We start from the raw sequence: 11,020 nt of genomic DNA on the forward strand, positions 1-11,020 counted from the left end.
TTTATATAAAAAGTCAGCATAGCCAATTGGAGAAATGTGAGGGAATGCTTCTAACTACTTCATTACATCCTAATCACAAAAGCAGAAAGGACAATGGATAAAGACAAAAGCAAATGTACATTATCACATTTTGGCCCTATACAACTATTAGGACAAGAGAGGAAGGAGAAAAGCAGGCCCACGTCAGTTTAAAAATGCCGTGTAACTCAGGTACCTTGAAAACAATCATAGGCAGGGGGAGCGGGGAGGGATAGCATGAGGAGATATACCTAATGTAAATGACGGGTTAATGGGTTCAGCACACCAACACGGCACATGTATACATATGTAACAAAACTGCACATTGTGCACATGTACTCTAGAACTTAAAGTATAATAATAAATATAATAATAATAATAAACAAAGAAAGAAAACAATCATAGGCTTTGTTCCAGCAAGGCTGAAACCGCCTTTGCAAAAATTATAACTAAGGAAATCATGACAGTAAAAGAGATCAGACCTAACTGACTCGACTCTACCTTGCTTCTAACCTTTAAGCTGGCCTTGTTCATTCCTGGGCATAGGCCAAACTAACCTTGGGAAGGAATTTAGTTTATAGTTCAACTTTGAAACAAAATTAATAATAGCCCTTTCCCAAAGGGGAAAGCAAAACAAATCACCCCTTCTTGCCTGGGGACCAGTCTGAGTCTGTCTTTGTAGGACTAACAAACTAGTTACAAGATTAGAAATTATGGTTTGGGGCCATGCAGCCTCTGGCTGCAAGTATCTGAACCTCCCCAAATTGCTCCTGTGAATAACATCACTATTGCAAAATCTAACATCAGTGATTGACATATTTTGCAGACACTGCACTCCAGGTCTGGTAATCTGGCTCAACCAGATTGAGGCTGGTAACCTGGCTCAACCAGTTCTGCGATTTCACCCAAGAACAGAAGACAGCAAGAGAAACTCACTTTGACCCCCTATGATTGCATCTCCAACCCGAACAATCAGCACACCCCACTTCCCAAGCCTCTCCCCACCAAATTATCCTTAAAAACTCTGATCCCGGGGAAGGCTTGGAAAGACAGATTTGAGTAATAATAAAACTCCAGTGTCCCACACAGCTTCTCTGCATGAATTACTCTTTCTCCATTGCAATTCCCTTGTCTAGGCAGCGGGCAGGGTTTCTAGCAGGCTGACAAGGAAAAAAAACACAAACAAAAATTTGTCTTACAACCAATAGTGCGGAGGTCGGGATGGGGGCAGAAGGGTGAGAACTAACAAATTAGCTCGGATTTTGGTCTCTCCTGGCCTCTTTCCATCTGAGAATTGGGGGAACCTTCTGGTAACAGCCAGGGATTGTGCTTTTGTGGTGACCAGAGGCATAGTGTGGAGGAAAAGAGTCAAACTCTGTAAAATATTTGAAAAGATTTATTCTGAGACAAATATAAGTGACTATGCCCTGTGACACAGCCCTCAGGATATCCTGAGAACATGTGCCCAAGGTGGTTGGGGTGCAGCTTGATTTTACACATTTTAGAAGACATGAGACATCATTTAAATACATTTAAGATACACATTGATTCGGTCCAGAAAGGCAGGACAACTGGAAGGGGGGGTGCTTTCAATTTATAGGTAGATTTAAAAATTTTCTGATTGGCAACTGGTTATTATCAATAAAATGCGATGTCTGGGTTATAGTAAGAGGTTGTAGACACCAAAGTTTCATCATCCTGATGGTGCCTCCAGGTAGATGGCTTCAGAGAGAATACATTAGAATGTTTCTTATATTTAAGGTCTGTGTTTATGTTAATGTTGGAGGGTATAATGAGGTAGGTCCGATCCCCCCACTTTCTGCCATATCCTGAACCAGTCTTTCAGGTTAAATTTTAGAGTGCCCTGGCAGAGGAGGATGTCCATTCAGATGGTTGGGGGGGCCTTAGAATTTTATTTTGGGTTTACAGTAGTTTAGTCTTTTATGAGAATGAAAGCCTGGGGTATGGCTGGCTGGTTACTGTTGGTTGGAACTCCACAGTTGATTTCTAGCCAGTAGAGGCAGCTTAGGTTTGGGATGACTCTGCCTAAGCCATTTCCTGTGGAATTGTTCCCCCTCATGGTAGGCACTGAAGGGTCTGAAGAGCCACCTTATTGAGTGGTTGGTCCACTTTTAACTTTTCCTGGTCCTTAGAGCTCCTAGATGTGTGTGTAAGCCTAAGGCCATAGGGATTCCCTTTATAGGGTAGTAAATGGGAGGTGAGGGTAATTACACCAATGTGTATGGTTCTCATAATGAAAACTGTGTCACAGTCCAAGTCTTTAATGGCTTGGTTCCAGAATGCGATGTTTGGGAGAAAACATCTTGGTGGACAGTTTGTATAAATTGGCAGTCATAACTTTTATGGAATTTTGATAGATATTGAGAATACTGTACATTGTTTGGAAAGGAAATTCAGTGGAAAATGGAGAATCGGATAAGTATGGAGCGGGTCCTTTCTAAACAACCTTTGTTAAACTGTAAAGGACTATGCAATGATCTCTCTTATTTACCTTTTAAGATCTATTTTCTTTTTTGTCCTTACAAAAACTGTATCTGACTAGAATTATTCTGTGTGATTGGTACAGGGATATTTCTACTATTATTAATCTTTATAACCTTCACACTGTTAGAGACATGCTTTTGCATGAATTAAAAATTTTATTTAAAAACATTACATCTCTTATACAAGTGTATATATGTAAAAGAGAGAACAAATTTTCGTTCCATTGCAATTTCTCTGAGGAAATTAAAAGCCTGCCTTCAAAACAAGAGGCTGAAACAGAAATCATTCTAAAAGTTAATGTCCTAATGACCAGCAGAAGAGGGCAACTTCAGTTAGGTAGAGAAAAACTTGTGAGTGGCTATGGAAACTGAGAAAAACTTTCAACTTAGTAGGGAAGAAAAACATATCATGGAAGAAGCGAGCATATTGTTGCTAAAATAGTTTTACCTGCCACTGAAATTTATGCTCTAAAGGGAAAAGAAGACTTTATCATCTTTTTTGAGGAAAGCTGCTACTTATATATTTAGTTCTTTTGAGGATAGCAATGGCCCATGACTGTTTCACTGGGGAGAGTTTGAAATAGTCTTTAAACTCAAATAAATGGACCAAATTAAATTTGTCAGTATAGATTTAGTAAAATAAGATTGCTAGCCAATAATTGCAGAAAGAAAAAGTATCATATTTGTTCACAAAGTCCAATATTTTGTTCATTTAAAACAGCTTTTAGTGGAGCTGTTACCTGTTTATGTAATTTTTCTTGTTGAAATGAACAAAATAAAATTCCCTAAAAACTGTAATAAAATCAGAGAATTGTACACCTCCTTACCAGAGACTATAAAGCATCTATCAAATATGGTGAAACTGGGACCAGGTCAAAGGAGGATGTTGAGCATATCTTCTGTAATCTCAAACTGAGTCTAGAACTCCAAAGGACCTACCCAATATTTTACCTGGAAAGATAAGAAATAAATATTTGAATTAACGTGTCACTATTGAAATTCATGCATAAGTACACAATAAATGTGTATGACAATGTTCTTGGTGGCATTGTTCATAATAACCAAATTTTGGAAACTGTCCCAATATATATCAACAAGGATTTGCTAAATAAATTATGCTTTATTCACACAATGGAATACTATACAAAGAAGTAACTCTGCATATAAGAACCTACAAACATGTTCACTTTCTATTAAGTGGAAAAATTTATAGAGGAGGATATATACTATGGTTCTATTTCTACAACTTCGTATATGTGCACATAGATGGATTTAATGTACAGGTGTATATATGCGTTTTCTGCCTCTCTGGTCCTCTCTGTGTCTCTACACACATGTGTACATGCATGCATAAAAATACACAGAAAGGAACTTCTATGGTTTGAATATTCCCTCCAAAACTTATGTTGAAACTTTATCTCCAATGTGGCAGTATTCAGAGGTATGGCCTTTAACAGGTGATTGGAACATGAGGGTTCTGCCCTTGTGAATGGATTAATCCACTGACAGATTATCATGGAAGTAGAACTGGTGGTTTTATAAGAAGAGAAAGAGAGACCTAAGCTACCATGTTAGCATACTTAGTCCCCTTGCCATGTGATACCCTGTGCTACCTCAGGACTGCAGAGAGTTTCTACCATCAAGAAGGCCCTCACCAGATGTGGCCCCTCAATCTTGAACTTCCCAGCCTCCAGAACTGTAAGAAATAAATTTTATTTTTTTAAATAAATTTTCAGGTATTTTGTTATAAGCAACAGAAAATAGGCTAAGACAGGTGCCATGAGTGAGAGTGAACCTCCAGAGTTTATGATCATTTGATACCTAGGAGCTGTGTTGGACTTGACATAGCCAAACCTTGATCAGACTGTTGATGGCCTACATGTGATGTAGGAAATATATTGGACATTGTGTGATTGTCTTTAATCAAACCATAAAGCTAGACCACACTGCTTTAGGCCTAGACAGAATTTCCTCCAAAGGGAATATGTTGCCACTGTCAGATTCAATGTATGAACAGGAAATGAAGACCTAGGAGGCAGGCCTTACCTTGACTATGAATGAAGAAAAAGTACTCCTTTCAGTATCTGGGGCTGGTGAAAAATTTGGCCTTGAACTCCACCTTGTGGACAGATGTGGAGATGCTATAAACACTTCCAGTGGTTGGAAGGTGAGCTGTCTGAAGCCAAGTGAAGGCAGAAAAGGAAGACAGACAGGAGAGTCAACTTGGTAGGAGACTCTGGGATGCGTCTGTGCCTGAATAGTTGTAATTATATTCAGTGTAGCATTTTCCTTCTTACATTCCAAAACTTTCAGTAAAATCTTGTAAACGCTTACCTTATGCCCACTCTTAGAATTAAATAGAAAAGAGGCCATCCTGTTGGTTTCACAGCAGTCACCCATGAAGAACAGCTGTTCCTAGGAGAGATGATTGCCCAGGATTTAGCACCACCAGAAGCAGGAACATGCTACCGTCACAAGACTGGAGCAGAAGATCCTGAGAGGCTTGCTCATGAGCACATGTGGGGATAATAATATTAAGGATAAATAATCTGAAAGCTCTGTAAATGGTGAAACCCTTTTAATTAACAGTATTTACCTGAGGACAGGACTCAGTGAGGTAAATATGATCTTATGTGGAGTCTTACAATAAGTTTGTCTCCCAGCCTCCAGCCACTCCAGCCCTAATATACATATACCCTTTATACTTCTGGACCTTTTAAAGCATGCATCTGATCCTACTGTCACTGCTCAAAATCATCAGTACTTTCCCTTCTGCCTGCAGAACAGATTCCAAATTCCTTAAATCTTCATTGAAAGGCCATTGTAGATTACAGTGTTAGATTAAACTCAACATATATTTCCAACCTCAGCAATCTCTGTACATCTTTTCACTATCTTTAGGTATATGAGAGTCCTAGCTGTTCTACAAAACCTGATAGTATAATCTGGCAAACATAGTAATTTTGGCTTTTATCCAGCTTGGCCCTGCTGTTTTTTTTTCAAGAGGTCTGAGTCTGCATTGGTTACCAAGAGTTTCTTAGTCAAGCCCTACCTATATGGCAGTCAGTAGGAATTTCTGCCAGAGTATGGTGAACCAATCATTGAGATTCTCCAGTCCATCATGGATTATTCAGTGAGAGAGTAAAAGTGGATGAAGCATCACCAGTTTGCCACCATCTTAACCCAGAAACAAAAACACAGTAAACAGGAAAGTACACTAAAAGAACCAACCAGCAAACAAAACAACCAGTATTCCAAGTGAGATTTATTTTGTTATGTTCTATTTTTTTGTTAGTGGCCTTTTAAGCTGCAAAATATAACTGAATATGAATTAAACTGTAAACACATAATTGACACATTTATCTATTTTTCTCAGAGACAAAGGCACAGTGCTAGTTTTTCGGTGAAAACATTCTAAACCATGTTAAAACATGTCCAGTTTGTAACCGGCCTTTAGAATTTGTATAGGGCTGATTTTCTGCCTAGAAACTGATGCTATTATGTCTCTTCCAGCTTTATTAAAAAGGATTTTTTCCTGTATGTTTATATCAGATCTAAAGCCCTCACAAAACATGAAGATATAATTAAATGTAATCATTTTTGCTGATTCTCTGGACTTGGTCCTAAGGTAGATAAAATTAAGACCTCGTTCATAGGACAAGTTGGTCATTTATCCAGTGTCTACCTATGACCATTGTTGTCCATATGCTGACTTAAAATTGCCCCTTCACGATTCATGACACAGCACTGTCAACAACTTCACACGTGTTTTCACACTCTCGTTCTGCTTGGATCCTCACTAAATCTTGTGATGTACTCAGAGCAGATTCTGGTTCCACCTGACACACCAATGTAACTATTCTGAAGAGAAGTTTGGTATTCTCTAGCAAAATCGAAGATATGCCCACCCTATGACCCAGCAATTCTAGGCATATGCACAACAGAAACTCATGTGCAAAAGGAGAAATGTGTAAGGATATTTTAGAACAAGAATTAAAAACAAACAAACAAACAAACAAAAAATCCCAAACTAACAATTACCTAAATATTCATTCTTTGGGAATATATACATTGTGGTATAGCCTCAAAATGGCATTTTATATATCCATATGAAAAGGTCACAAAAATAGAGTGAAAAAAGCAGGACACAAAAATACTGGCATAGTACACTATATGGGTAAAAATTTAAAACATGAAAACAATATATATTTTGGGGATACATATATAGTGAAAAAATAAACTAGTAGGAAGGACATATCAACTACAGTTCAGTGACAAAGGAAAAAAATGGGGTTGGAATAAAATAAGAACTAAAAATGTATCTCTCTTTTTTAATTTCCTTCATTAAAAAAAAAAGGGACAAAAGAAGAAGGGGCAGCAGCAGTAGCAGCGTGGCTGGGAGTCAGACATACTGATTTAAGATGTGACTCCTATAGGACTTTACTGTTACTTTAAACCCTTTCCACTCTCTGGACCTGTTTCATACTCTGTACAAATGAGGAGGGAGACTAGACAATCTCAAGGCCCGCACAGCTCTTAAATTCTATTTTTCTGTCCTTACCACCAGTCCTTGTCTGTATATGCTTACAGTCTTAATTTCCATATACCCAGTTAACAATCTTCTGTACATCTAAGTAACAAATTGGCATTTCCTTTCGTGGTACAGAACATTACCGGCATTAAAAAGAAAAAAAATAAAGAGAAACATATTAGTTAAAATCTTTTTTTTTTTTTTTTTTGGTAAGTGCCAGAAAATGAAAGCAATGTATTGACTAATAATACTGGGACAAACAGAGGGAAGAAGAGGCCTAAAGCCTCTCTAAATCCACAGATTCAGGACTGGCACAATGGCTCACGCCTATAATCCCAGCACTTTGGGAGGCCGAGGCAGGCAGATCACCTGAGGTCAGGAGTTTGAGACCAGCCTGGCCAACACGGTGAAACCCCGTCTCTACTAAAAATACAAAAATTATCCAGGCATGTTGGTGGCTGGCGCCTGTAGTCACAGATACTTGGGAGGCTGAGACAGAATTGCTTGAACCCAGGAGATGGAGGTTGCAGTGAGCCAAGATCACACCACTGAACTCCAGTCTGGGAGACAGAGTGAGACTCCATCTCAAAAAAAAAAAAAAAAAAAAAAAAAAAAGAAAAATTCCGCAGATTCAAATGTTATAATCATGATAAAGTTTTTGTTTGTTTGTTTCATTTTGTGATTTGGTTTTCCCCCTGTGGGTACCTTTATTCTCATGCATATCTTCTCTATATACTTTCAAAGGTGGCCAGCTAAAGGTCCAGGTTTATGACATTGTTGATGTAAACTTTAAACTACCAATGGATAAAAAGTTCCTCAACTTCAAATCCCAAAATCTACAGCTTTAAACTCTCTTATAATTCCTATCATGGCATAGATGAGCACTGCAGACATTAAACTGGTTTCTGGATTTTATACTTATTTCCTATCTGCATTTTCCTGCAAGAGTAATATTCACTCACGGATTTATGGTAACATTTTTTTAAACTTAAATATCCCATTACACTTCTCAAGCGTATCTTTGCTCATTATATGACTAGAGCATCACAAAAAGCCTGTGAGGTGCATGGCTTATTGGTACCATACCCCACCCTCAATTCCCTGTGCCTTTCATTTTGTTTCAGGAATTAATGGGTCCAAAAGGAAGAGAAGTTGACTGACTTCCTCATGTCTCACAGGCAATAGATGGTAGAAGTGGAGCAAGAAGGTTCTCCAGTATCTGCTGCTTCCCCAAGTTTGTTCACAATGTACAGCTCAGTGATGGGTGAAAAAACATCTTTGTTGTCCTGAGGCTGGCCAGAGATAGACACTTGACTCCATGGTTACTTGGAGAGGTACTACATCCTCTCAGGGTAAATGGGCTCACCCTGGACAGCATCACGGACCACCCAGGATCATGATGGAATTCTCAGGGCCAGAAGCAACATATGGAGAAACCCCTTATCCTGAATGCATCCAGGTGAGGCTTGAGCTATAACTCCTGCCCAGATTCAGGGGAGCTGGAGCAGGAAGTTTAGGGTCTGGTGTTAGGAGCCCAAGATTGGAGTTCCAGCCCCACTGCTGATTGGCTGTGGGACCTGGGAGACCTGCCACTTCCCTTCTCAGTTTCTTCTTGTGAGAAAAGGGAGGGAAACATCTGACTTCACAGAAGCACTGGAAGTTATCATCTGAAAGAATGGCCGTAAGATTGTTACTGTCACCTCAGTTCTTTTCTCCTCCAGTGCTTCTGTGTACTCTCGTGGCAAATCCCTTCTACTTGTCTTGAGAAGAAAATACCCAGGGCCAGCATTGCTTCTCTCAGCCAGTCACTTAGTCAAAAAATACTTTCTGATGCCCCAGAAAGAACCTTGTCTGTGCTGGGCAATGTCTAGAATATGAAGAGGAATTCAACCACACAGCTGTTGCCTCTGAAGAGATCACAGAGAAGCTGTCATTCTGGGGGAACAGGAGGTAGCAGTAAATACTATAACAAAGGGATAAAGGATATAAGAGTAAAGAGCGATCAACTGACCAAGCTGTGGAGTTAATTAAAGACTTCAGATATGAAATGTTTAAGTAAATCCTGTTTCCACCCAGGTAATACAGTGAGAGGAAGCACATTCCAGGCAGGAGAAACAAGTGCAAAAACCAAGAGACTTGAAACAACTTGGACTGTTGAAGGAAATGGCCTGAAACATAAGGACCAGGGAGTAGTAGTAAATAGTGCAGTAGTAAATAGTTAAGCTACAAAGGTAGAAAGGAGCCAGATCATGAAGGGCCTTGAATGCTGGGCTGAAAAGGTGGTCTTCATTCCAGGCAAATTATGTAATGCTGTCATGCAGTTTAGTGGCCCCATTTGTCATGCAAAATTACAAACTGCATTTCCATTCTGTGAAACTATCCACTTTAAAAGGCATCATCAATTTCAGACAATACTGATATGTTAATATTTATTCCAAAACCTGCCTTTCCTTGTGCAGGGTGATAGTCTTCAACAGTCATTCTTGAGACATCTGTTCTTTACGTGCCCCGCAGCTAGTGGTACTCATGTGTGCAGGGTACTCACATTTTAGTGAATGAGGGGAAAAAGGAGAGTGAGAGACAAGGAATAAGAGGTGAGGATTAGAAAACTTTGGGATTTTCTACCCTATCCCCAGCCATCCCACTACTCTTCAGTTCTTTTCTCTCTTCCCATGCAGAATGGAATCTCTTAAGAAACAGTCATAATCTCACACAGGGTAACTGATAGCATTCCAAATGTCTGAGGTTTTGGAAAGAAGTGGGCCAAGCACCATTTGAATTACTGTGTAGGTGAATCTGATAGTGTGTGTGCAGTGATTTGTGTACTTCAGTGTTTAAGCAAGGGAGGCCCTAAAGCCAACGAATATCTACAGTTATCAACAAATATTCAGCAAATAATAAATCAACAGATATCCATGGGAATCAACAGTTTCAATAGACCTGAGTAGTGGGATGAGCAAAGGCTCTGCAAGGTCAGTACTATGCTAGGGTGGGGCTTGACTACTGGGGACCCCGCTGAGGCCATCTGCACTAGAAATATTTTGTGTTCCATAACTAAATGCTGGTAAGAAGAGGCAGATCACTGAATGATAGCATCTGGGTAGTGCTTGGCTATGTATGTATAATACAGAGGACTAATATAATAGAGCCGTAGGTTAACTAGGTCTCTCCTTGCATTGGCCTTGACTTCCTTCTTTTATTTTAGTTTTTTAGAGACGGAGGTCTCACTATGTTGCCCAGATGGGACTTGAACTCCTGCACTCAGGGATCCTCTCACTTCAGCCATCCCAGCAGCTGGAACTACAGGCACATACCAGCACGGCCCTCTAATTTCCTTCTTTAATTAGTCAACTGAGCTTTGAGTTAGGCTTTCAGAGCCCACCTCCCCTCTCTCTCGTTCACGAAGACACTGTTTTTTGACACTTGTTCCATCCATTCCATTTGCTTTCTGCCGTGTTATAGGGTTGGAAGAGGATATTAAAAAAATAACCTCTTACCTTCTAGGTGTTTGCTGTTGGTCTGCTGGTCTCATTCATAACATTGGGGTGGGGTGAAGGAAACCATATTGTCCCTCAAAATCTTTCCAGCTTTAGAGATGTCTGAGGAAGAAGTGAGTTGCTGGTGCTCACACCGGTGGACACATTACTTTGATACAATGAAAAGAAAGTCATGTATGGGTTCTTGGTGGTGGGCAGGTTTATTCAAAGGAGCTGAAAAGCAAAAAAAAAAAGTACAGTGGAGGAGCTGACATTTGAGATTAAGTGAAAAAAAATTGTCACAAAGAGATTTATGGGAAGGAGGAAGGCCAAAAAGGACTTCCAAGACATCACACTTCGTTTACCTCCTACCTCACTGGTGGTGACTTCTCAGTCTCTTGTTTGTGTCTCCTCTTCTCTCTGATCTCTTTAAGACCCAGGTCTCTGTCCATGGTCATCTGTTGTTCTCTATGTACACCCATTCCCTAGGG

At 39.7% G+C, this 11,020-nt stretch overlaps 1 non-coding gene across 3 annotated transcripts; it reads right to left on the minus strand.

Annotated features, from left to right (window-relative positions):
- Positions 1-1,398: 1,398 nt before the first annotated feature.
- On the minus strand, positions 1,399-10,754 carry LOC100990751 (uncharacterized). 3 transcript variants are annotated; one of them, XR_004668719.3, is made up of 3 exons: positions 10,551-10,754; positions 4,857-4,937; positions 1,399-3,473 (listed from the first exon to the last, which is right to left on the minus strand). It is a non-coding gene; the product is annotated as an uncharacterized LOC100990751 (transcript). The 3 variants fall into 3 exon arrangements; XR_008622734.2 differs by having other exon boundaries at positions 1,399-4,694; XR_008622733.2 differs by having other exon boundaries at positions 1,399-4,698.
- Positions 10,755-11,020: the final 266 nt, after the last annotated feature.

This window comes from Pan paniscus, chromosome X, assembly GCF_029289425.2.
Source record: "Pan paniscus chromosome X, NHGRI_mPanPan1-v2.0_pri, whole genome shotgun sequence".
Classification (NCBI taxonomy): Eukaryota; Metazoa; Chordata; class Mammalia; order Primates; family Hominidae; genus Pan; species Pan paniscus.